Here is a 22,369-nt window from a genome sequence, read left to right as displayed (position 1 = left end):
CAAAACCTATGTCTCCTCATAGGTTTGGCCACTGGTAACTCAGATACATTTCAGAAACTCCCGTACCTGAGTCTTCCAGCAAAAAGAGTTTTTATATTTTATTCAGTAATACATACTTTTTCTTCCTTAAATTAAAAAATTCTTCATCTTTTCTAATTAGAAAAAAATTGCCTATCTAAGTTAATTTCATATAACTGCTCTTATGTGACTGTAATTTTTTGGAAAAGAACTCTCAAAATCAGACCAATGTACTCTGGTTGAACTTTTGCTTTTCAGTTAATTGTGCTTAGCATGCAGCTCAGGTTGATAATCTTGTCTGTGTTGACACTAAAGTATCTACTTATTGATATTATGCTGCCAGTTATAACTATTTTCATAAGTGATCATCTAAATTTAGCTCTTGATAGTTCAAAAATATCTAACTGTTATCATCAACACTTCTCAAAAAATATCAACATTATTTTGTTTTTAATTTTCTAGCATTTTAGAATGGGAAAACTTTTGTTCAGAATTAATGGTTAAAGGTTTTACTAGCTATTTATGAACTAAGTGAAAACCTGCAAGACTATTTTCCATTGTTTTAAATATATAGTGCAAATCCGACATCTTATGTCCTCTACTCATATTGAACCAGGCTAGATTAAGGATAATAATCATAAATACCATTTCTGGCTACTAAATGAATTTATTCCTTAAATTTTATGTTAGGTGGTATCATAACTGGGGCAACGAATACATTAAAATAGATTAGTTTTCACAAGTTTGACTTAACATGTTATATATCTCAAACTACAGTTAAATGTCATAGACTCTTTTATTTTCAACGAATTCCAATGAGGCAAAAAACACAAACAAAAAGCATAATTCCTCTGAGAATTTACAGAGTATGGAGATCTGTAATTCATGAGATTACTAATTTTAATTCCTGCACATGGATATTGTTTGATCTACTATTTTATTGAGAGGCTGGATTTTAGCTGTGAAATTTACCTGCAAAATTGTTTGATAATAACATGCTTTTGCTTTCAGTATTACTATTGTAAGAAAAAAATAGACTAAAACCAGATTATTACGGCCTCCTTTTTTTTTCTTCCTAAGGACAGCAAGGAAGTCACTATACAAAGTAAAATAAAAATAAAGAGAAAGCATAGATTTGTGAAGGCACAAATCAGATTCAGAAATTTCTCCTAGCCTGAAGCATTACAACACACACAGCATGCAGGAGAGATATTTAAGGGAGTCTGCCCTGTGTCATCAAGGGTCTAGATTACATCATCATTGATTTCATCTTCTCCATCTCCTAATTTTAATGGCTCTGCTTTCCCAAAGGCTGCTGTAATTTATCCCATGGGTACTCAAAATAAGCAAAATTTAAAACAGAAACACTGCTTCTGTGTTGTCTTTATTGTCTTTGCCTTTTTTTGATACCACATCTATTTGCAGAGATAACAGTACCTTCTGCTCCAGTTCCAATGAAAATGCTCTTTATATATTCACTGTTTTATCAATGAGATGAAGAATTTTTGTGATTTGTGAAATAAGACATGAATAATACATTTACTCTGCTTTACTGTAAAATTTAACCATAATGAATTTTGCTGAATTTATGAGACAAGAGCTATATCCAAAATAAATTTGGATGAAATGTTTTGCAGCATGTGATAATTCAACTATAATTTTATTTTTTTTCTTACATCAGACTGGAGCAACTCTTCCCCAAACATATTTTTAAAATAAACAAAATTACAGTAGTTTTACTTTCTAATATGTTCACTCCTTCCGAGATTCACTGGGAAAGAGTAAAAAATCTTGAAGAGGGTAATGAGTCCCAGGTGAGAATCATGTGCCAAGATGCTCAATGACTTCTTTTTTCTTTAAAGACAGACAATAAGGATAGGAAATAATTTTTAGCTATTAGGGAGTGCTTCTTTAAAAAAAAAAAAAAAACTAGAAGTTCCACCTTGAAAATAGGTGAATTACCATTTCGAACTGCCTTACCTTATCTGAGAGTAGGAAGGGATTTAAGAAGTTAGCAGCAGTTCTCAAATGTATCTGTCATTCAGGTAGAAGTTGTCACTGGTCCCTAGTAAAAAGTTAAATTTACTTCTCAGGAACTGTTCTTTAGTGAATCCTTAATATTCTTTCAGTGTTAAAATAGCAGTTTTAAGATGAAAAGATGTGAAGCTAAATTGTGGTTGTTACTTTTAATGTACTCACTTAGCAAAATAAAAAGTTGGCAACTGTGTATCGGTGCCCTTACCTTTGCCCTTGAAATTTTACTGGTTCATAAAGCCCCAAATTGGTGAGCACTTTTCTAATAGAGCTTCTGTCTTTCCACAAACACTTATTGAGTCTCTGGGGACAGATCATGAACATGACACACAGGTGTCAAATAGAACTTAGAGTCTCATGATAGACAAATAAGTAATGATGGTAATACAGTGGAATAAGTGCTTTTAGGGAAACAGAAGTGCAGGGAATACTGGAGTATATGAGCAGGCCATCTAATCCTGATATGGGGAAGTCAGGCAAGGATTTCTCTAGGAATGAGATATAAAACATGACTAGCACATATTGGCTTTGTGAGCAAAGTATCTCCCTTGAGGTAACTAGGTACTTAGAAAAGCAAACCAAGGGGCTGCTTTATCACCATGGAATTAGAACAAATGGCTATAATTAGAGCCTGTTGAACTTTGATGAAATAATCATGTCCCAGCCAGTACAACAGTTCCTTAGTGGCCAGATATTAATTTCTCTAGAGGCAAGGTACTGGGATAAAATTTTTGAGGTAAGAAGTGATATTCTCTTTCTCCGCGTGTCTCTCTGTTTCTGTCTGTCTTTCTGAGAGTGAAACTTTCCTTATCCTCCTCCATATCCTGAATCTTAGTCTCAGAAGAAGAGAGTATCTGGGGAGAAACCTGGGAGGGCAGGAGCCTCATCTTTCTGGGTTTGGTTTCCAAAACCCACCAAAGAGGATATAAGTAGGTGCCTCTGGATAAATCACAAATAAGACAGCGCCTAGGGAATAAAGCACTGGGGATGTGGGGGAACTTTCCCTGAGACTAAAATATTGTTCTCACAGGGCTGGGGAGTAGAGGCAGGAGGGGTAGAGAGGAAGAGAATACTCAAGGGGAGCTGATAAAAGCAGAATTTGGTGGTTCCCAAGGACAGAGCCATATATCCAGTCAGAACCTCAAGGAGGTGAGAGCACCCAGTAAAAAAAAAGTTTGGAAGGTATGCCTAGGGAGGGAATCTCAAATTCCCATGTGATCCAAAGGTAGTCAGGAGAGGCACAGGACCTGGAGGTGCTTGTGGAGAGAAACAAGGGCTGTATTGCTAACTGGAAGACTAGACAGGCTTCCCAATGCCTTGAGACTACATAAGCGTAACTCATATATAACTGGTATGGCTGTACCGGTTGATAAATTATCAAAGTACTTTATATTCATTGATAGCCATTTATCCAGAATGACCTACCCTTCCCAAACTAAAGGATTAATGCCTGGGATGGCAGAGGAACCTCCAGGATGCCACATAAGCACTAAACCTGGCATCTGCATCCTTTCTGACTGGTTGGTATATTAGTTATCTCACGTTGCATGACACTTTACTCCAAAAATTGGCAGCTTAAAGCGGTAATAACCATTTGTTGTCTCACAGAGTTTCTGTGGGTCAGGAATTTGGGAGCAGCTTAGCTGGGCTATTCTGGCTCATGGTATATCATGAGTTTGTAGTCACGAGGTCAGCTGGGTCTGCAGTCTTGACTGGCACAGGGGGACCAATCCTAAGATGTGTCACTCACATAGCTGGCAAGCTGTAGGAGGCCTCAGTTCCTCACCTTGTGGACCTCTCTGTGAAGCTGCTTGGATGTCTTCAATGACATGGCATCTGCCTTCCCCAGAATGATTGACCTAAGAGAGAGCAAGGCAGAAGCTATAATGTCTTTTATGACTTAGCCTTCAAAGACACACTCCATATTTCTGAAGTATCCTACTGATGACACAGGTAATCCCTATTCATTGTGAGAGAGACTACACAGGGTATACTAACTAGAGGTGAAAATAATTGGGGGTCATCTTTAAGGCTCCTACCACAGTCGGTGACCTTGTCCTATGGGTTGTTAAATATCTGGAATGTCACTTTCACACAAGTCAGAGTAGCCTTGAAAAAGGAGGAGGCAGAAGTGCAGGGCAAAGTCCAACCTGACTGAGATTAAATTTTTGTCTTCCTCTAAGAATGGTACCTCAAACAGAAGCTGGGTTTTATAAAAATGTAAATTTTGTTCTTGCACACCTGAATTTGTGTACTGAGATTCATGGCTACCGTGTTCCATGTAACTGCTCCCTGAAAATAACTGCCAAAGTTTTCTTTGTTCACCACTCCTCTTCTATTGCTTTAATTCTTTTTTAAAAGGTACAATCCTTCAATAACTTTGCTATTTAGAATGTGAATCTGGGAAGCACTCTGCCTCTTCCCATTAATAGTGATTTCATTATATCATTGCTTCTGGAAGCCCAGAATGTGGAGCACGTATAATGTCCTTCCTAGAAGGGCATCTGTGCAGCAAGGCAAATGCTAATTAGTGCTGCCTTGGCGTTCAGAAGGAAGAAGAGTAGGTTCACAGTGAGGGTCATTGGATTTATGCACCATTCATATTTATTATCTGTTTTGGGGACAAGCATTGATAAAATATGACCTTGCTTAAGTTTATTAACAAACAATCATCAATGATATAGTATGGCAGTTACCCAGTGAATTATCAAGGGGCATGTCTGAGTCAATGTCTTTGGCATTTTCTAGGACTTCATGGAGATCCTGAGTTGCAGAATTTTAGAAGTGCTGCCCATTTTGAGAGTTATACTGTTATTCTTGGAAAGATGTTTAAAAATTCTAACTTACTTGGATATATTTGGAATCTGGGTGAAAAGAGAAAGAAAAATGAAGTTCTAGGTAATTTATCAATGGTAGCAGCATTAGTTCCCAACCTGAGAAAAGAATGAATAATTCCCAATTTGTGTCTCATAAAAAACAAGCAAAATTTCAAGCCTCCGTGGGCTGGATATATTTTACCATGTCTTCTCTTCAACACAAGTCAACCATTGCTGAGCCATTAATCATATACTAGGAAAAGACATTCTGTGGAGTTGAAATATAATTTCCATATGAAATATAGCTATGTTTAATAGCTTCTGAGCTATGTATGTCAAATAGCTTCTGAGTCTAGCTATTCCTTCAGGAGAACACACAGCCCTACCTCTCATCAAAAATGGAAGCTCACACCCAGAATGAAAGAATAATAATAATGGCTACTGTGGCAGTTATGGTGGTGCAGTTAGAATCTCTCTTCAAGAAAGAACTTGCTACTCAGCTGCAAGGGGGGCAGGGAGCTGACAGCCTCTAGCTGCTAAAGGCTTCAGGATTTATCTCCTCCTAGCTTCTGAGCTGAGGCAATGCACTTCAAGGCAGACCTCAGTTAATGACTGAACATGTGGGAGTCCTAAGGCCTGGCTACTCCTGCCCACTGTAGTAAGACTGTTCTAATTGGTAATCTTTGCTCAGGAGCTTTTCTTATTGAGTTGGCTGACACTTGGTCAGATCTAAATCATGGTTTGAGACTTGTTCTGTTCAATCCTGCTTCTTACTCTCCTTTCACATGTATCAGATATGCATCATGGTCTGAAAGCATTCCCTACCCAATCTCGCTTTCTTCCCCTTTTATATTTCACATGGAGTGTCCCCTAGCAAAACTCTTGCATTCCCATCTCAACATCTGCTTCTCAGAGGCCCAAAATGACACAGCTACTATTTACTAAGAACCTACTGTGTGAAGGAGTATATCATAGTGTGTTTGGGGAAGTTATTTAACCTCTCCTAACTGTTCTCTCATCTATAAAGTGGGGTTGTTGTAAAAATTAAATGAAATAATCTACAAAGAGTAATTTGTACAGTGCCTGGGATACAGCAAGTACTCAATAACTGGTATGTAACACTAAGAGTATTACTATGCCATATGCTAGAGTCTGTGTGAGAAATTTTTTGTTTATTACTTTTAATCCTTGTTAAATATCAAATATTATTGTGCTCATTTAACATATGAGGTAACTAGTGTTCACTGAAGTTAAAATAACTTGTTCAAATTACTTTATATATTTCAACCTGGGATTCAAACTCAGCAAGTTCTGTAGAAGACAGCAATGCACACGTATGCTAGCAAAGAATCCATTGCTGTTACCTAGAATGTAAAGGAGCTCCACACCCTCTATGGCATGGTATGTACAATCTGTAATTAATAAAAACTACTTTGGGGATTCATTCATAACTTTAAGTCTACTCTTAATTCCACCATGTACATGACATTAGAATCTATCAATGTGTGCTTAAGATCAAGAATTTGTCAAAAAGTTCAGAAGACCAATATATAATGCCACTGCCACTGCCTGATGAATATTGGCCAGTTATTTTATTTTATTTTTTGCACTTAATTTTATTTTTTACTTACTCTCTCCCATTCTGAGGGTTGTGTTTTCGTCTTGTTTATAGTTTCCTTTGCTGTGCAAAAGCTATTAAATTTCATTAGGTCCCATTTGTTTGTATTTCTATTACTCTATGAGGTGGATCAAAAAATATCTTGCTGTGATTTATGTCAGTGTTCTTCCTATGTTTTCCTCTAAGAGTTTTATAGTGTCTGGCCTTACATTTAGGTCTTTAATCCATTTTGAATTTATTTTTGATCATGGTGTTAGGGAGTGTTCTAATTTCATTCTTTTACATGTGGCTGTCCAGTTTTCCCAGAACCACTTATTGAACAGACTGTCATTTCTCCATTGTATATCCTTGCCTCCTTTGTTATAGATTCGTTGACCATAGGTGCGTGGGTTTACCTCTGGGCTTTCTATCCTGTTCCATTGATCTATATTTCTGTTTTCGTGTCAGTACCATATTGTCTTGAAGACTGTAGCTTTGAAATATACTCTGAAGTCAGGGAGTCTGATACCTCCAGCTCCGTTTTATTCTCTCAAGATTGCTTTGGCTATTCAGGGTCTTTTGTGTCTCCTACAAATTTTTAGATTTTTTTGTTCTAGTTCTGTAAAAAATGCCATTGGGGAGTCAGCTTGACCACCACCAGTCCCTCCCATCAGGAAACTTGCACAAGCCTCATAGATAGCCTCATCTACAAGAGGGCAGACAGCAGAAGCAAGAAAAACTACAATCCTGCAGCCTGTGGAACAAGAACCACATTCACAGAAAGATACACAAGATGAAAAGGCAGAGGGCTATGTACCAGATGAAGGAACAAGATAAAACCCCAGAAAAACAACTAAATGAAGTGGAGATAGGCAATCTTCCAGAAAAAGAATTAAGATTAATGGTAGTGAAGATGATCCAGGACCTCAGAAAAAGAATGGAGGCAAAGATCGAGAAAATGCAAGAAATGTTTAACAAAGACCTAGAAGAATTAAAGAACAAACAAACAAAGATGACAATACAATAACTGAAATGAAAAATACACTAGAAGGAATCAATAGAAGAATAACTGAGGCAGAAGACCGGAAAAGTGACCTGGAAGACAGAATGGTGGAATTCACTGCTGCGGAACAGAATAAAGAAAAAAGAATGAAAAGAAATGAAGACAGCCTAAGAGACCTCTGGGACAACATAAAACGCAACAACATTCGCATTATAGGGGTCCCAGAAGGAGAAGAGAGAGAGAAAGGACCAGAAAAATATTTGAAGAGATTATAGTCGAACACTTCCCTAACATGGGAAAGGAAATAGCCACCCAAGTCCAGGAAGCGCAGCGAGTCCCATACAGGATAAACCCAAGGAGAAACATGCCGAGACACATAGTAGTCAAATTGGCAAAAATTAAAGACAAAGAAAAATTATTGAAAGCAGCAAGGGAAAAACGACAAATAACATACAAGGGAACTCCCATAAGGTTAACAGCTGATTTTGCAGCAGAAACTCTACAAGCCAGAAGGGAGTGGCATGATATACTTAAAGTGATGAAAGGAAAGAACCTACAACCAAGATTGTTCTACCCGGCAAGGATCTCATTCAGATTTGATGGACAAGTCAAAAGCTTTACAGACAAGCAAAAGCTAAGAGAATTCAGCACCACCAAACCAGCTCTACAACAAATGTTAAAGGAACTTCTCTAAGTGGGAAACACAAGAGAAGAAAAGGACTTACAAAAACAAACCCAAAACCATTAAGAAAATGGTCATAGGAACATACATATCGATAATTACCTTAAATGTGAATGGATTAAATGCTCCAACCAAAAGACACAGGCCTGCTGCATGGATACAAAAACAAGAGCCATATATATGCTGTCTAAAAGAGACCCACTTCAGACCTAGGGACACATACAGACTGAAAGTGAGAGGATGGAAAAAGATATTCCATGCAAATGGAAATCAAAAGAAAGCTGGAGTAGCAATATTCATATCAGATAAAATAGATTTTAAAATAAAGAATGTTACAAGAGACAAGGAAGGACACTACATAATGATCAAGGGATCAATCCAAGAAGATGATATAACAATTATAAATATATATGCACCCAACATAGGAGCACCTCAATACATAAGGCAACAGCTAACAGCTTTAAAAGAGGAAATCGACAGTAACACAGTAATAGTGGGGGATTTTAACACCTCACTTACACCAATGGACAGATCATCCAAAATGAAAATAAATGAGGAAACAGAAGCTTTAAATGACACGATAGACCAGAGAGATTTAATTGATATTTATAGGACATTCCATCCAAAAACAGCAGATTACACTTTCTTCTCAAGTGTGCATGGAACATTCTCCAGGATAGATCACATCTTGGGTCACAAATCAAGCCTCAGTAAATTTAAGAAAATCGAAATCATATCAAGCATCTTCTCTGACCACAACGCTATGAGATTAGAAATGAATTACAGGGAAAAAAACGTAAAAAACACAAGCACATGGAGGCTAAACAATACGTTACTAAATAACCAAGAGATCACTGAAAAAATCAAAGAGGAAATAAAAAAATACCTAGAGACAAATGACAATGAAAACACGATGATCCAAAACCTATGGGATGCAGCAAAAGCAGTTCTAAGCAGGAAGTTCATGGCTATACCAGCCTACCTCAAGAAACAAGAAAAATCTCAAATAAACAATCTAACCTTACACCTAAAGGGATTAGAGAAAGAAGAACAAACAAAACCCAAACTTAGCAGAAGGAAAGAAATCATAAAGATGAGAGCAGAAATAAATGAAATAGAAATAGAGAAAATAATAGCAAAGATTACTAAAACGAAAAGCTGGTTCTTTGAGAAGATAAACAAAACTGATAAAATTTGATGATAGCCAGACTCATCAAGAAAAAGAGGGAGAGGACTCAAATCAAAAAAATTAGAAATGAAAAAGGAGAAGTTACAACAGACACTGCAGAAATACAAAGCATCCTAAGAGATCCAAGACTGAACCAGGAAGAAATAGAAAATATGAACAGACCAATCGCAAGTAATGAAATTGAAACTGTGATTAAAAATCTTCCAACAAACAAAAGTCCAGGACCAGATGGCTTCACAGGTGAATTCTAACAAACATTTAGAGAAGAGCTAACACCCATCCTTCTCAAACTCTTCCAAAAAACTGCAGAGGAAGGAACACTCCCAAACTCATTCTATGAGGCCACCATCACCCTGATACCAAAACCAGACAAAGACACTACAAACAAAGAAAATTACAGACCAATATCACTGATGAATATAGATGCAAAAATCCTCAACAAAATACTAGCAAACAGAGTCCAACAACACATTAAAAGGATCATACACCATGATCAAGTGGGATTTATCCCAGGGATGCAAGGATTCTTCAATATATGCAAATCAATCAATGTGACACACCATATTAACAAATTGAAGAATAAAAACCATATGATCATCTCAATAGATGCAGAAAAAGCTCTTGACAACATTCAACACCCATTTATGATAAAAACTGTCCAGAAAGTGGGCATAGAGGGAACCTACCTCAACATAATAAAGGCCATATACGACAAACCCACAGCAAACATCATTCTCAATGGTGAAAAACTGAAAGCATTTCCTCTAAGATCAGGAACAAGACAAAGATGTCCACTCTCACCACTATTATTCAACATAGTTTTGGAAGTCCTAGCCACGGCAATCAGAGAAGAAAAAGAAATAAAAGGAATCCAAACTGGAAAAGAAGAAGTAAAACTTTAACTCTCTGCAGATGACATGATAATATACATAGAAAATCCTAAAGATGTGACCAGAAAACTGCTAGAGCTAATCAATGAATTTGGTAAAGTTGCAGGATACAAAATTAATGCACAGAAATCTCTTGCATTCCTATACACTAATAATGAAAAATCTGAAAGAGAAATTAAGGAAACACTCCCATTTACCACTGCAAGAAAAAGAATAAAATACCTAGGAATAAACCTACCTAGGGAGACAAAAGATCTGTATGCAGAAAACTATAAGACACTGATGAAAGAAATTAAAGATGGTACCAACAGACGGAGAGATACACCACGTTCTTGGATTGGAAGAATCAATACTGTGGAAATGACTATATTACCCCAAGCAATCTACAGATTCAATGAAATCCTTATCAAATTACCAATGGCATTTTTTACGGAACTAGAACAAAAAATCTTAAAATTTGTGTGGAGACACAAAAGATCCCGAATAGCCAAAGCAGTCTTGAGGGAAAAAAACGGAGCGGGAGGAATCAGATTCCCTGACTTCAGAGTATACTACAAAGCTACAGAAATCAAGACAATATGGTACTGGCACAAAAACAGAAACATAGATCAATGGAAGAAGATAGAAAGCCCAGAGATAAACCCACGCACCTATGGTCAACTAATCTATGACAAAGGAGGCAAGGATATACGATGGAGAAAAGATAGTCTCTTCAATAAGTGGTGCTGGGAAAACTGGACAGCCACACGTAGAAGAATGAAATTAGAACACTCCGTAACACCATACACAAAAATGAACTCAAAATGGATTCGAGACCTAAATGTAAGACCAGACACTATAAAACTCTTAGAAAACATAGGAAGAACACTCTTTGACATAAATCACAGCAAGATCTTTTTTGATCCACCTCCTTGAGTAATGGAAATAAAAACAAAAATAAACAAATGGGACCTAATGAAACTTCAAAGCTTTTGCACAGCAAAGGAAACCATAAACAACACGAAAAGACAACCCTCGGAATGGGAGAAAGTATTGGCAAACGAATCAACGATCAACGGACAAAGGATTAATCTCCAAAATACATAAACGGCCCATGCAGCTCAATATTAAAAAAACAAACAACCCAATCCAAGAATGGGCAGAAGACCTAAATAGAGATTTCTCCAAAGAAGACATACAGACGGCCACAAAGCACATGAAAAGCTGCTCAACATCACTAATTATTAGAGAAATGCAAATCAAAACTACAATGAGGTATCACCTCACACCAGTTAGAATGGGCATCATCAGAAAATCCACAAACAACAAATGCTGGAGAGGGTGTGGAGAAAAGGGAACCCTCTTGCACTGTTGGTGGGAATGTAAATTGATACAGCCACTATGGAGAACAGTATGGAGGTTCCTTAAAAAACTAAAAATAGAATTACCATATGATCCAGCAATCGCACTACTGGGCATATACCCAGAGAAAACCATAATTCAAAAAGACGCATGCACCCCAATGTTCATTGCAGCACTATTTACAATAGCCAGGTCATGGAAGCAACCTAAATGCATGATGACAGACGAATGGATAAAGAAGATGTGGTACATATATACAACGGAATATTACTCAGACATAAAAAGGAACAAAATTGCATCATTTGTTGAGACGTGGATGGATCTAGAGACTGTCAAACAGAGTGAAGTAATTCAGAAAGAGAAAAACAAATATCGTATATTAACGCATGTATGTGGAATCTAGAAAAATGGTACAGATGAACCGGTTTGCAGGGCAGAAGTTGGAAGTTGAGACACAGATGTAGAGAACAAACGTATGGACACCAAGAGGGGAAAGCCGCAGTGGGGTGGGGATAGTGGTGTGATGAATTGGGCGATTGGGATTGACATGTATACAATGATGTGCATAAAATGGATGACTAATAAGAACCTGCTGTTTAAAAAAAAATTAAATTAAATTAAAGAAATTTTTAAAAATGCCATTTGTAATTTGATAGGGATTACATTGAATATGTAGATTGCTTTGGGTAGTATAGTCATTTTCACAAAATTGATTCTTCTAATCCAAGAACATGGTGCATCTCTCCATCTGTTTGTGTCATCTTTGATTTCTTTCATCAGTGTCTTACAGTTTTCTGAGTACAGGTCTTTTACATCCTTAGGTAGGTTTATTCCTAGGCATTTTATTCTTTTTGTTGCAGTGGTGAATGGGATTGTTTCCTTAATTTCTCTTTCTGATCTTTCATTGTTAGTGTATAGGAATGCAAGAAATTTCTGTGCATTCATTTTGTATCCTGCTACTTTACCAAATTCATTGATTAGCTCTAGCAGTTTTCTGGTGGCATCTTTAGGATTATCTATGTATAGTATCTTGTATCTGCAAACAGTGACAGTTTTACTTCTTTTCCAATTTGTATTCCTTTTATTTCTTTTTCTTCTCTGATTGCGGTAGCTAGGACTTCAAAAACTATGTTGAAAAACAGTGGTGAGAATGGACATCCTTGTCTTGTTCCTGATCTTAGAGGAAATGCTTTCAATTTTTCACCATTGAGAATGATGTTTGCTGTGGGTTTGTCATATATGGCCTTTATTATGTTGAAGTAGTATCCCTCTATGCCCACTTTTTGGAGAGTTTTTATCAGAAATGGGTGTTGAATTTTGTCAAAAGCTTTTTCTGCATCTATTGAGATGATTATATGGTTTTTATTCTTCACTTTTTTAATAGGGTGTATCACATTGATTGATTTGCATATATTGAAGAATCCTTGCATCCCTGGGAAAAATCCCACTTGATCATGGTGTATGATCCTTTTAATGTGCTGTTGGATTCTGTTTGCTAGTATTTTGTTGAGGATTTTTGCATCTATATTCATCAGATATATTGGTCCATAATTTTCTACTCTTGTAGTATCTTTGTTTGGTTTTGGTATCAGGGTGATGGTGGCTTCGTAAAATGAGTTTGGGAGTGTTTCTTCCTCTGCAATTTTTTGGAAGAATTTGAGAAGGGTGGTGTTAGCTCTTCTCTAAATATTTGATAGAATTCACCTGTGAAGCCATCTGGCCTTGGACTTTTGTTGGTTGGAAGATTTTTAATTACAGTTTCAATGTCATTACTTGTGATCAGTCTGTTCATATTTTCTATTTTTTCCTGGTTCAGTCTTGGAAGGTTATACCTTTCTATGAATTTGTCCATGTCTTCCAGGTTGTCCACTTTGTTGGCATAGAGTTGCTTGTAGTAGTCCCTTAGGATGTTTTCTATTTCTGCGGTGTCTGTTGTAACTTCTCCTTTTTCATTTCTAATTTTATTGATTTGAGTCCTCTCCCTATTTTTCTTGATGAGTCTGGCTAAAGGTTTATCAATTTTGTTTATGTTCTCAAAGAACCAGCTTTTAGTTTATTGTTCTTTGCTATTTTATTTCTATTTCATTTATTTCTGCTCTGATCTTTATGATTTCTTTCCTTCTACTAACTTTGGGTTTTGTTTGTTCTTCTTTCTCTAGTTCCTTAAGGTGTAAGGTTAGATTGTTTATTTGAGATTTTTCTTGTTTCTTGAGGTAGGATTATATTGGTATAAACTTCCCTCTTAAAGTAGCTTTTCCTGCATCCCATAGGTTTTGGATGGTTGTGTTTTCATTGTCATTTGTCTGTAGTTATTTTCTGATTTTCTCAGTGATCTCTTAGTTATTTAGTAATGTATTGTTTGGCCTCCATGTGTTTTCGTTGTTTACATTTTTCCCCTTGTAATTTATTTCTAATCTCATAGTGTTGTGGTTTGAAAAGATGCTTGATATGATTTCAATTTGTTAAATTTACCGAGGCTTGATTTATGACCCAAGATGTGATCTATCCTGGAGAATGTTCTGTGTGCAGTTAAGAAGAAAGTGAAATCTGCTGTTTTTGGATGGAATGTTCTATAAATATCAATTAAATCTATCTGGTCTATTGTGTCACTTAAAGCTTGTGTTTCCTTATTAATTTTCTCTCTGGATGATCTGTCCATTGGTGTAAGTGAGGTGTAAAGTACCCCACTATTATTGTGTTACTGTCAATTTCCTCTTTTATAGCTGTTAGCATTTGCCTTATGTATTGAGGTGCTCCTGTGTTGGGTGCATATATATTTATAATTGTTGTATCTTCTTCTTGGATTGATCCCTTGATCATTATGTAGTGTCCTTCGTTGTCTCTTGTAACATTCTTTATTTTAAAGTCTATTTTATCTGAAATGAGTATTGCTACTCCAGATTTCTTTTGATTTCCATTTGCATGGAATATCTTTTTCCATCCTCTCACTTTCAGTCTGTATGTGTCCCTAGGTCTGAAGTGGGTCTCTGGTAGACAGAATATATATGGATCTTGTTTTTGTATCCATTCAGCAAGCCTGTGTCTTTTGGTTGGAGCATTTAATCCATTCACGTTTAAGGTAATTATCAATATGTATGTTCCTATGACCATTTTCTTAATTGTTTTGGGTTTGTTTCTGTAGGTTCTTTTTTGCTCTTGTGTTTCCCACTTAGAGAAGTTCCTTTAGTATTTGTTGTAGAGCTAGTTTGGTGGTGCTGAATTCTCTTAGCTTTTGCTTGTCTGTAAAGCTTTTGATTTCTCTGTCGAATCTGAGTGAGATCCTTGCCGGGTAGAGTAATCTTGGTTGTAGGTTCTTCCATCAGTTTAAATATATTGTGCCACTCCCTTCTGGCTTGTAGAGTTTCTGATGAGAAATCAGCTGTTAACCTTATGGGAGTTCCCTTGTATGTTATTTGTCATTTTTCCCTTGTTGCTTTCAATAATTTTTCTTTGTCTTTAATTTTTGTCAATTTGATTACTATGAGTCTTGGCGTGTTTCTCCTTGGTTTTATCCTGCCTGGGACTCTCTGTGCTTCCTGGACTTGGGTGGTTATATTTTTCCCCATATTAGTGAAGTTTCTGACTGTAATCTCTTCAAATATTTTCTCGGGTCCTTTCTTTCTCTCGTCTCCTTCTGGGACCCCTATAATGTGATTATTGGTGCATTTGATGTTGTCTCAGAGGTCTCTTAGGCTGTCTTCATTTCTTTTTTCTTTATTCTGTTCCACTGTAGTGAATTCCACCATTCTGTCTTCCAGGTCACTTATCCATTTCTCTGCCTCAGCTACTCTGCTATTGATTCCTTCTAGTGTATTTTTCATTTCAGTTATTGTATTGTTCATCTCTGTTTGTTCTTCAATTCTTCCAGGTGTTTGTTCTTTAATTTTTGTAGGTCTTTATTAAACATTTGTTACATCTTCTTGATCTTTGCCTCAATTCTTTTTCCGAGGTCCTGGATCATCTTTACTATCATTATTCTGAATTCTTTTTCTGGAAGGTTGCCTATCTTCATTTTTCTGGGTTTTTTTCTTGTTCCTTCATCTGGTACATAGTCTTCTGCCTTTTCATTTTGTCTATCTTTCTGATAATGTGGTTTTCATTCCACAGGCTGCAGGATTGTAGTTCTTCTTGTATGCGCTGTCTGCCCTCTGGTGGATGAGGCTATCTAAGAGGCTTGTGCAAGCTTCCTGATGGGAGGGACTGGTGGTGGGTAAAGCTCGGTGTTGCTCTGGTGGGCAGAGCTCAGTAAAACTTTCATCCACTTGTCTGCTGAGTTCCTTCCCTGTTGGTTGTTTGGGCTGAGGTGACCCAGTACTGGAGGCTACAGGCTCTTTGGTGGGACTAGTGGCAGACTCTTGGAAGGCTCATGCCAAGGAGTACTTCCCAGAACTTCTGCTGCCAGTGTCCTTTTCCCCATGGTGAGCCACAGCACCCACCCCCCACGGCCTCTGCAGGAGACCCTCCAACACTAGCAGGTAGGTCTGGTTGAATCTCCTATGGGGTCCCTGCTCCTTCCCTCTGGGTCCTGTTGCGCACACTACTTTGTGTGTGCCCTCCAAGTGTGGAGTCTCTGTTTCCCCCAGTCCTGTCGAAGTACTGCAATAAATTCCCGCTATCCTTCAAAGTCTGATTCTCTGGGAATTCCTCCTCCCATTGCCGGACCCACAGGTTGGGAAGCCTGACGTGGGGCTCAGAACCTTCACACCAGTGGGTGGACTTCTGTGGTATAATTGTTCTCCAGTTTGTGAGTCACCCAGCCAGCAGTTATGGGATTTGATTTTATTGTGATTGCGCCCCCTCGTACCGTCTCATTGCGGCTTCTCCGTTGTCTTTGGATGTGGGGTACCTTTTTTGGTGAGTTCCAGTGTCTTCCTGTTGATGACTGTTCAGCAGTTAGTTGTGATTCCGGTGTTCTCGCAAGAGGGAGTGAGCGCACATCCTGCTACTCTGCCATCTTGAATGAATCGCTATCAACTGCTGATGCCAACTCTTTTCCTCCCATCACTGGGAAGTTGACTGATTGCATTACTAAGTCCTCTTGTTACTGAACCAAACTTGGGTCTGCTCAGCCACGTGCAGTAAAGCCAGTCTAATGACAGTGAGTTGTGGTGAAGGTAAGTGTAGTGTTTATTATAGGGAGCCAAGCGAGGAATTCAGCAGAGCTAGTGCTCCAAAAGCCTGAACTCTGGTCAGTTATTTTTGTAGAATGGCTCCCAGTTTGGGTTTGATTGATGTTTTCTGATGGTTAGATTGAGGTCATGTTTAATATTCCATAATCTCGCTATTGCTAGAAAAATTACATCAACTGAAATCACTCCCCCTCTGCCTGTCCCTGCTCCCACCCCACCCACATGACAAATGTTCAAGCCCATTATCAAAAGATGCAAAAGAAATAATAATAGAAACATCATGAGCAGATGAAGCTAAAACATTATAATGCTGAAAGAATTTCTAGTGAGGTGGCAGCAATCTGAACCAAATGGCAGCTTTTGCAGCATACCTATATTATTCCTTACTTCATAGTTTTAAGATAAAAAATTCCCAGTACAATTTTAAATTATGGTACATAAAGTTTTCAAAAAGTTGATATTATGCTGTTTCTTCAGGAATGAGGGGGTGCTGGATGTGGTTGGTGTAATGGATTTAGGGGGTGGGCAGTTTTCTTAGAGACATTCTGCCAGGAAACCAGTCTCTTTCCCAAATAAATCCATGAGGTTGATTAAATAAGCCCTCCTATATGTAAAAAAGCACATGATTTACCATCTGAAGGATAATATGGCCACATTATGCCCAGTGTGGCCATATTATTGGTCTTTAAGCCAACTTTAGCCAAGAGCAGTTATTGGCTTTTAAGCCAACTTTAGCCAAGAGTGGTCAGCATGACCTTACAAAGAAAAAGATGACCAGTAAAGATGACCTTGTGGTCTGGTGGCAAGGGTAATATACCTCAGAACAACAGGTCTGAGCAAATCAAACCACCATAGAGAGGGATAGTTGAAGAATGAAAATTACATCTGCAACAGAATAATATGTAATAATAAATGCACAAGTTAACATTCAGTATATTTTTGTGTGAGTTTCGTTTATTGTGAATAAATACTCTTAAGAACGTTTTTCAAGTAATGAATTCAGTTATAGTTCTATTGCAGAAAATGGAGTCTGGATGAGCTCCAGAGACCTTCAAGTCACAGTAATAGTACATAGAGACTCCCAGATGTTTGGTACCCAAAAGGGATGTTTACAAAAACACATTTTTGCAAAAGGACTGTTACATTTGCACAGATGTATGTGTGTATCTGAACAGAAAATGCACTTTGGGGAAATTAAATAAATATTGTTTGAAAAAGTGGACTTTTAAGTATGGTTATAAATCTTAAAAAGAAATAGCTTTAATTTATTGCCCATCTAGGAGAAATTCTGGGTGTACTCTTTCTGGATGTACTTTCCTCTTCATTCTTACAACTATGGCACAGGGGAGTAATTATCAGTTTGTGAATTCTACTGTGAAAGGACCTAAGTGATTTCACTGGAAATCTTTCCCAGAGACTTTCCTTTGCTTTTTACAATAATATAATTGGATGTGAGACGAATGGCTGGCACATTTTATAACATATATATTGCAAATGATGGCAGACTTGAAAGAACTAGAAGTGCCTAAATGCTATGGTTGTGCCAGTAACAGAGGCAGAGGCTCTTGGGTTTTGTGGGAATGTATTAAATTACAGAACCTTTTAAAAATGTAATAAAAAACAATGTTCACAAGGTTCCTAAAACAACTCTATATTAATCTGGCTTTTGGTAAATAAAACTCTAAGGAAAACTTCCTTCCAAATGTGAACGTGTCACAGTAAAAATATATTGACATGGAAGGAATGAAGATGAAATAAGTAATATTTTCCCTTAAACACAAAGGGATTATAGTCATGATTCACTAATTAGAAACAATAACATGATTTAAAAGCTATGATGAATTTTATATGAGAGTTGTAGTAGACCAATTTATTTTGATGGATAATTGTCAAAGTAGTAAATTGAGGTTATAAACTGTGCTATATAATGTAGGATATTTGAATTCACTATGATTGAGACAGAACAAAGCAGCCAGTAGATTCTAAATAAATGATTTGATGACTATATTGAATACTGCAAAAATCAATTAACATGGTATTATGCTTTGTCCTGTTAAATAATGTCCATTTTATAAAAGCCATAAGGCTTATTAAATTTAAGAAGTTGCTTTAGTCTTTCATAATGTCTGACGACATTAATTAAGTAAACCATGACCATAAAAAAGAAGCATTCTAAAGCGCTTTGTGGGCCAATCTGGCTTGATAAATAATCAAAGCTTATCCCATCTCAAAGAAAATGTGGGATTATTCAAAGTTATTCATTTTTGACCCTAATTCATTCTGATGTATTGTTATTCTAACTATTCAAACATGATTTTGTAGGACAAAAAATGGAAATCATAAAATAGCTTCACATTTAAAAAAGCATATAATAGATCACATTCATGTGCCTTTTTCATTCTGCTGTTGAGAGCATTAATGAAATAGTACTTCCCATGGTGTTGGACAGGGCATAATCTACTATTTGGCTGCTGGGATAGTTTCCTGATATTTGTCACCAATATTGGGCAGTTGTTCAATCAGATAAAGTGGATTAAATATTTTTAATGTGCACGAATGAAAACTCTTCTTTTTCAAAGGAATGAGAAGGTGAGAGGTAAAACTTTGTGAACATTTGTAAAGGTGGATTTACAGAAAGTATGCTTGATGTTTATGTTGCCAAGGTTATAGTTTTATCTATAGAAGGTATTTTTAAATTTACTTTATAATTACATTAAAAAATGTTAAAGAAGAATACAGAAGTTTTGTCACTGACATGCCAGTTTTTTCCTGAGTGTCTGAGGAAAGCAAATTTTACTGGACATCTGAAATGTTGTAAAATATGAACAGTCACTGTCCTCGCTTCAGAGAGTACTATTGTTGACAAACATTTTTCCTGTAAATATTTCATCTTTCACCTATGAACTAAACATCTCATCTCCACCCTATGAATTTCCCATCTTTTTTACCTACTAGTAGCAAGAACTTGAGCAAATAATTTCATTTCAGGGCCTCATATTAGGAAATGCATACAATGTTCATTAGTGTTTTTCAAAATATGGGTCATTACCCCATTTGTGGGTCACAACTAATATTTTTATAAAATAAAATGGAATTGACTCAATTTGAATACAAAATATAGAGAACAAGACACAGTAAAAGGCTTGTTTGCAAATTTTGTTTCATTTTAAATATCTGTATGCACAGTGAGATATAAAGTGTATTCCTTAATATAAGATGTAGGCAAAAAAGTTTGACAAATACTGTTCTAAAGAATCATAAGTTCCTTCTAAGTCTAAAATGAAATTATTCTAGTTTCCAGCTCAAGAACTCTGATATTGACCTCTTTTAACCTTATGTCATATGGTTTATTGCCTGACAGACAACAATAGCCAGCTATTGAGTTGGCCAAAAAGTGCCTTTGGTTTTTTAAGTAAAAATAAAAAACACATTTTTCATTTTCACCAAGACTTTTATTGAACAAAGTATTCACCCTTTTGTTCCACTACCTTCTGCCATTTTTCAGGCAACTTCATAATTTCATCTTCCCAATACTTTTTATCTTTTTGAACAAAGAACTGTTCCAGGTGCCTTTTATGGTCTTCCAGGGAATTGAAATTTTTTCCATTAAGAGAATCTTGTAAAGACCAAAATAAATGGAAATCTGAAGGTGCAATGTCTGGTGAATATGGCAGATGAATGAGAACTTCCCAGCCAAGCTAAGTTTTTGCCTGGTGATCAAAGAAACATGCAGTCTTGCGTTATCCTGATGGAAGGTTATGCATTTTCTGTTGACTAATTCCGAATGCTTTTTGTCTAGTGCTGATTTCAGTTGGTCTAACTGGGAGCAGTACTTCTTGGAATTAATCATTTGGTATTCTGGAAGGAGCTCATAATAGAGGACTCCCTTCCAATCCCACCATACACACAACATCACCTTCATTGGATGAAGACCGGCCTTTGGTGTGATTGGTGGTGGTTCATTTCACTTGCCTCACAATCTCTTCTGTTCCACGCTCTTGTACAGTATCCACTTTTCATTGCCTGTCACAATTTGTTTTAAAACGGAACGTTTTCATTACGTTTAAGTAGAGAATCACATGCGGAAATGTGGTCAAGAAGCTTTTTTTCACTTAACTTAGGTGGAACCCAACCATCAAAGCGATGAACATAACCAGGTGGGTGCAAATGATTTTCAACGCTTGGTTTGGATATTTTGAGTATGTTGGCTATCTCCCCCGTGGTATAACACTGATTGTTCTCAATTAATGTCTCAATTTGATCGCTATCAACTTCAACGGGTCTACCTGCCCGTGGAGCATCATCCAGTGAGAAATCTCCAGCACGAAACTTTGCAAACCACTTTTGACATGTTCAATCACTCACAGTACCTTCTCCGTACACTGCACAAATCTTTTTTTGCATTTCAGTTGCGTTTTTACCTTCTTGAAATAATATGCCGAAAATGTTGCTTTTTTCCTTCCATCTTCAATGTTAAAATGGCTACAAAAAAATTCACCTATTTTGATGTCTTTTTTTAAATGCACGCTGATGTGACAGCTGTCATGTGCAATCTAACAAAATTTTTTCAACGAAATTAAAGACAACTAAGTGCTACTAGAGCCATCTTATGGAAAAAACTGAACGAACCTTTTGGCCAACCCAATACAAGGGCATTTAGTTAAAGTGAGTGAAAAATATTTACTCCCTCAATTAGTTGTACTCGTTATACCCACTGTAAGTCATTAAAAGACAACTTCTTGGGCTTTCACGCACTCTGGGTAAATGCCAGACCTAAGGCAGATAGGAGTTTGCCATGTTTGAGAAATAGAAATAGGTGAGAATGGTAGGTATCTAGTAAAAAGAGACAGAATGGTAAGAGATGAAGTAAATCATGGTAAAGTGTTTAGAGTATATTTTTACTGCCAGGGGAGCCATTTGAAAGCTGTAAGCAGAGGACTTCTGTGGCCTTTTTTTTTAAGACCAGTAGGATCGCTGTATAGAAAACAGATTTTTACACAGCAAGAATGAAACTAAGAAGGTTAAAAGACTATGACAGTCATTCAGGTGAGAGATGGTTGTGGCTTCTATTAACGTAGTAGCAGTGGAGATGAAAAAAAATAGATGGATTTGGGGAAAGTTTTGGAAGCATACAATACAGAATTTGCTAATAGACTGGATATAGGGGGCTTGGCAAAGAAGGGAATCAATGATACTTCCTAGAATTTTAGTTGCGATGGGGAAGAGCAAGTTGGGGGGCATGGTGATGGGGAAGAGCAAGTTGGGGGGCATGGTGGCAGGAATCCAGACTTCTGTTTGGGAGATGTTAACTTTGAGATACATTTTAGGCATCTAAATGAACACTTCAAGAAAGCAGAACTGGGTTTCAGGGGAGAAGTAAGGACTGCTGGATTTTATGCATTTGGGCATCATCAACATATAAACAGTATTTATAGCCACAGGATTGCTACTTCCATAAGCGTGTCATGCAGTGTCTCTTTTATTCTTGATAACAATTCAAGGGATATACTTTCTTTTTATATCGATATGATTAGCTTCTTTCTATATCTGATCATCTCCTATGCTCAGAGATACATAGGCTAACTGCCAACCAGCTACTAAATGGTGGAGCCTGGATTCAGATCTGTCTGACAGAGTTCTTGTTTTTTCCATTACACCAGGTTGTTTTAC

At 37.0% G+C, this 22,369-nt stretch overlaps 1 long non-coding RNA gene across 2 annotated transcripts in view; it reads right to left on the bottom strand.

The window, feature by feature from the left end:
- Window positions 1-14,882, bottom strand: part of LOC309615187 — a 571,459-nt gene extending 556,577 nt beyond the window's left edge. Inside the window, exons 1-2 of one of the 2 annotated variants that reach the window (XR_014236606.1) lie at window positions 3,839-14,882; window positions 1,999-2,083 (exon numbers count right to left, since the gene is read on the bottom strand). This is a non-coding gene — a long non-coding RNA (uncharacterized lncRNA). Of the gene's footprint in view, window positions 1-1,998 lie in introns of both variants that reach the window. The other variant, XR_014236605.1, reaches the window with a different exon arrangement.
- Window positions 14,883-22,369: the final 7,487 nt, after the last annotated feature.

The sequence above is a fragment of the Balaenoptera borealis genome (assembly GCF_965194805.1).
Source record: "Balaenoptera borealis genome assembly, chromosome: 17".
Classification (NCBI taxonomy): domain Eukaryota; kingdom Metazoa; phylum Chordata; class Mammalia; order Artiodactyla; family Balaenopteridae; genus Balaenoptera; species Balaenoptera borealis.
This window is presented reverse-complemented; position numbering and strand designations above follow the sequence as displayed.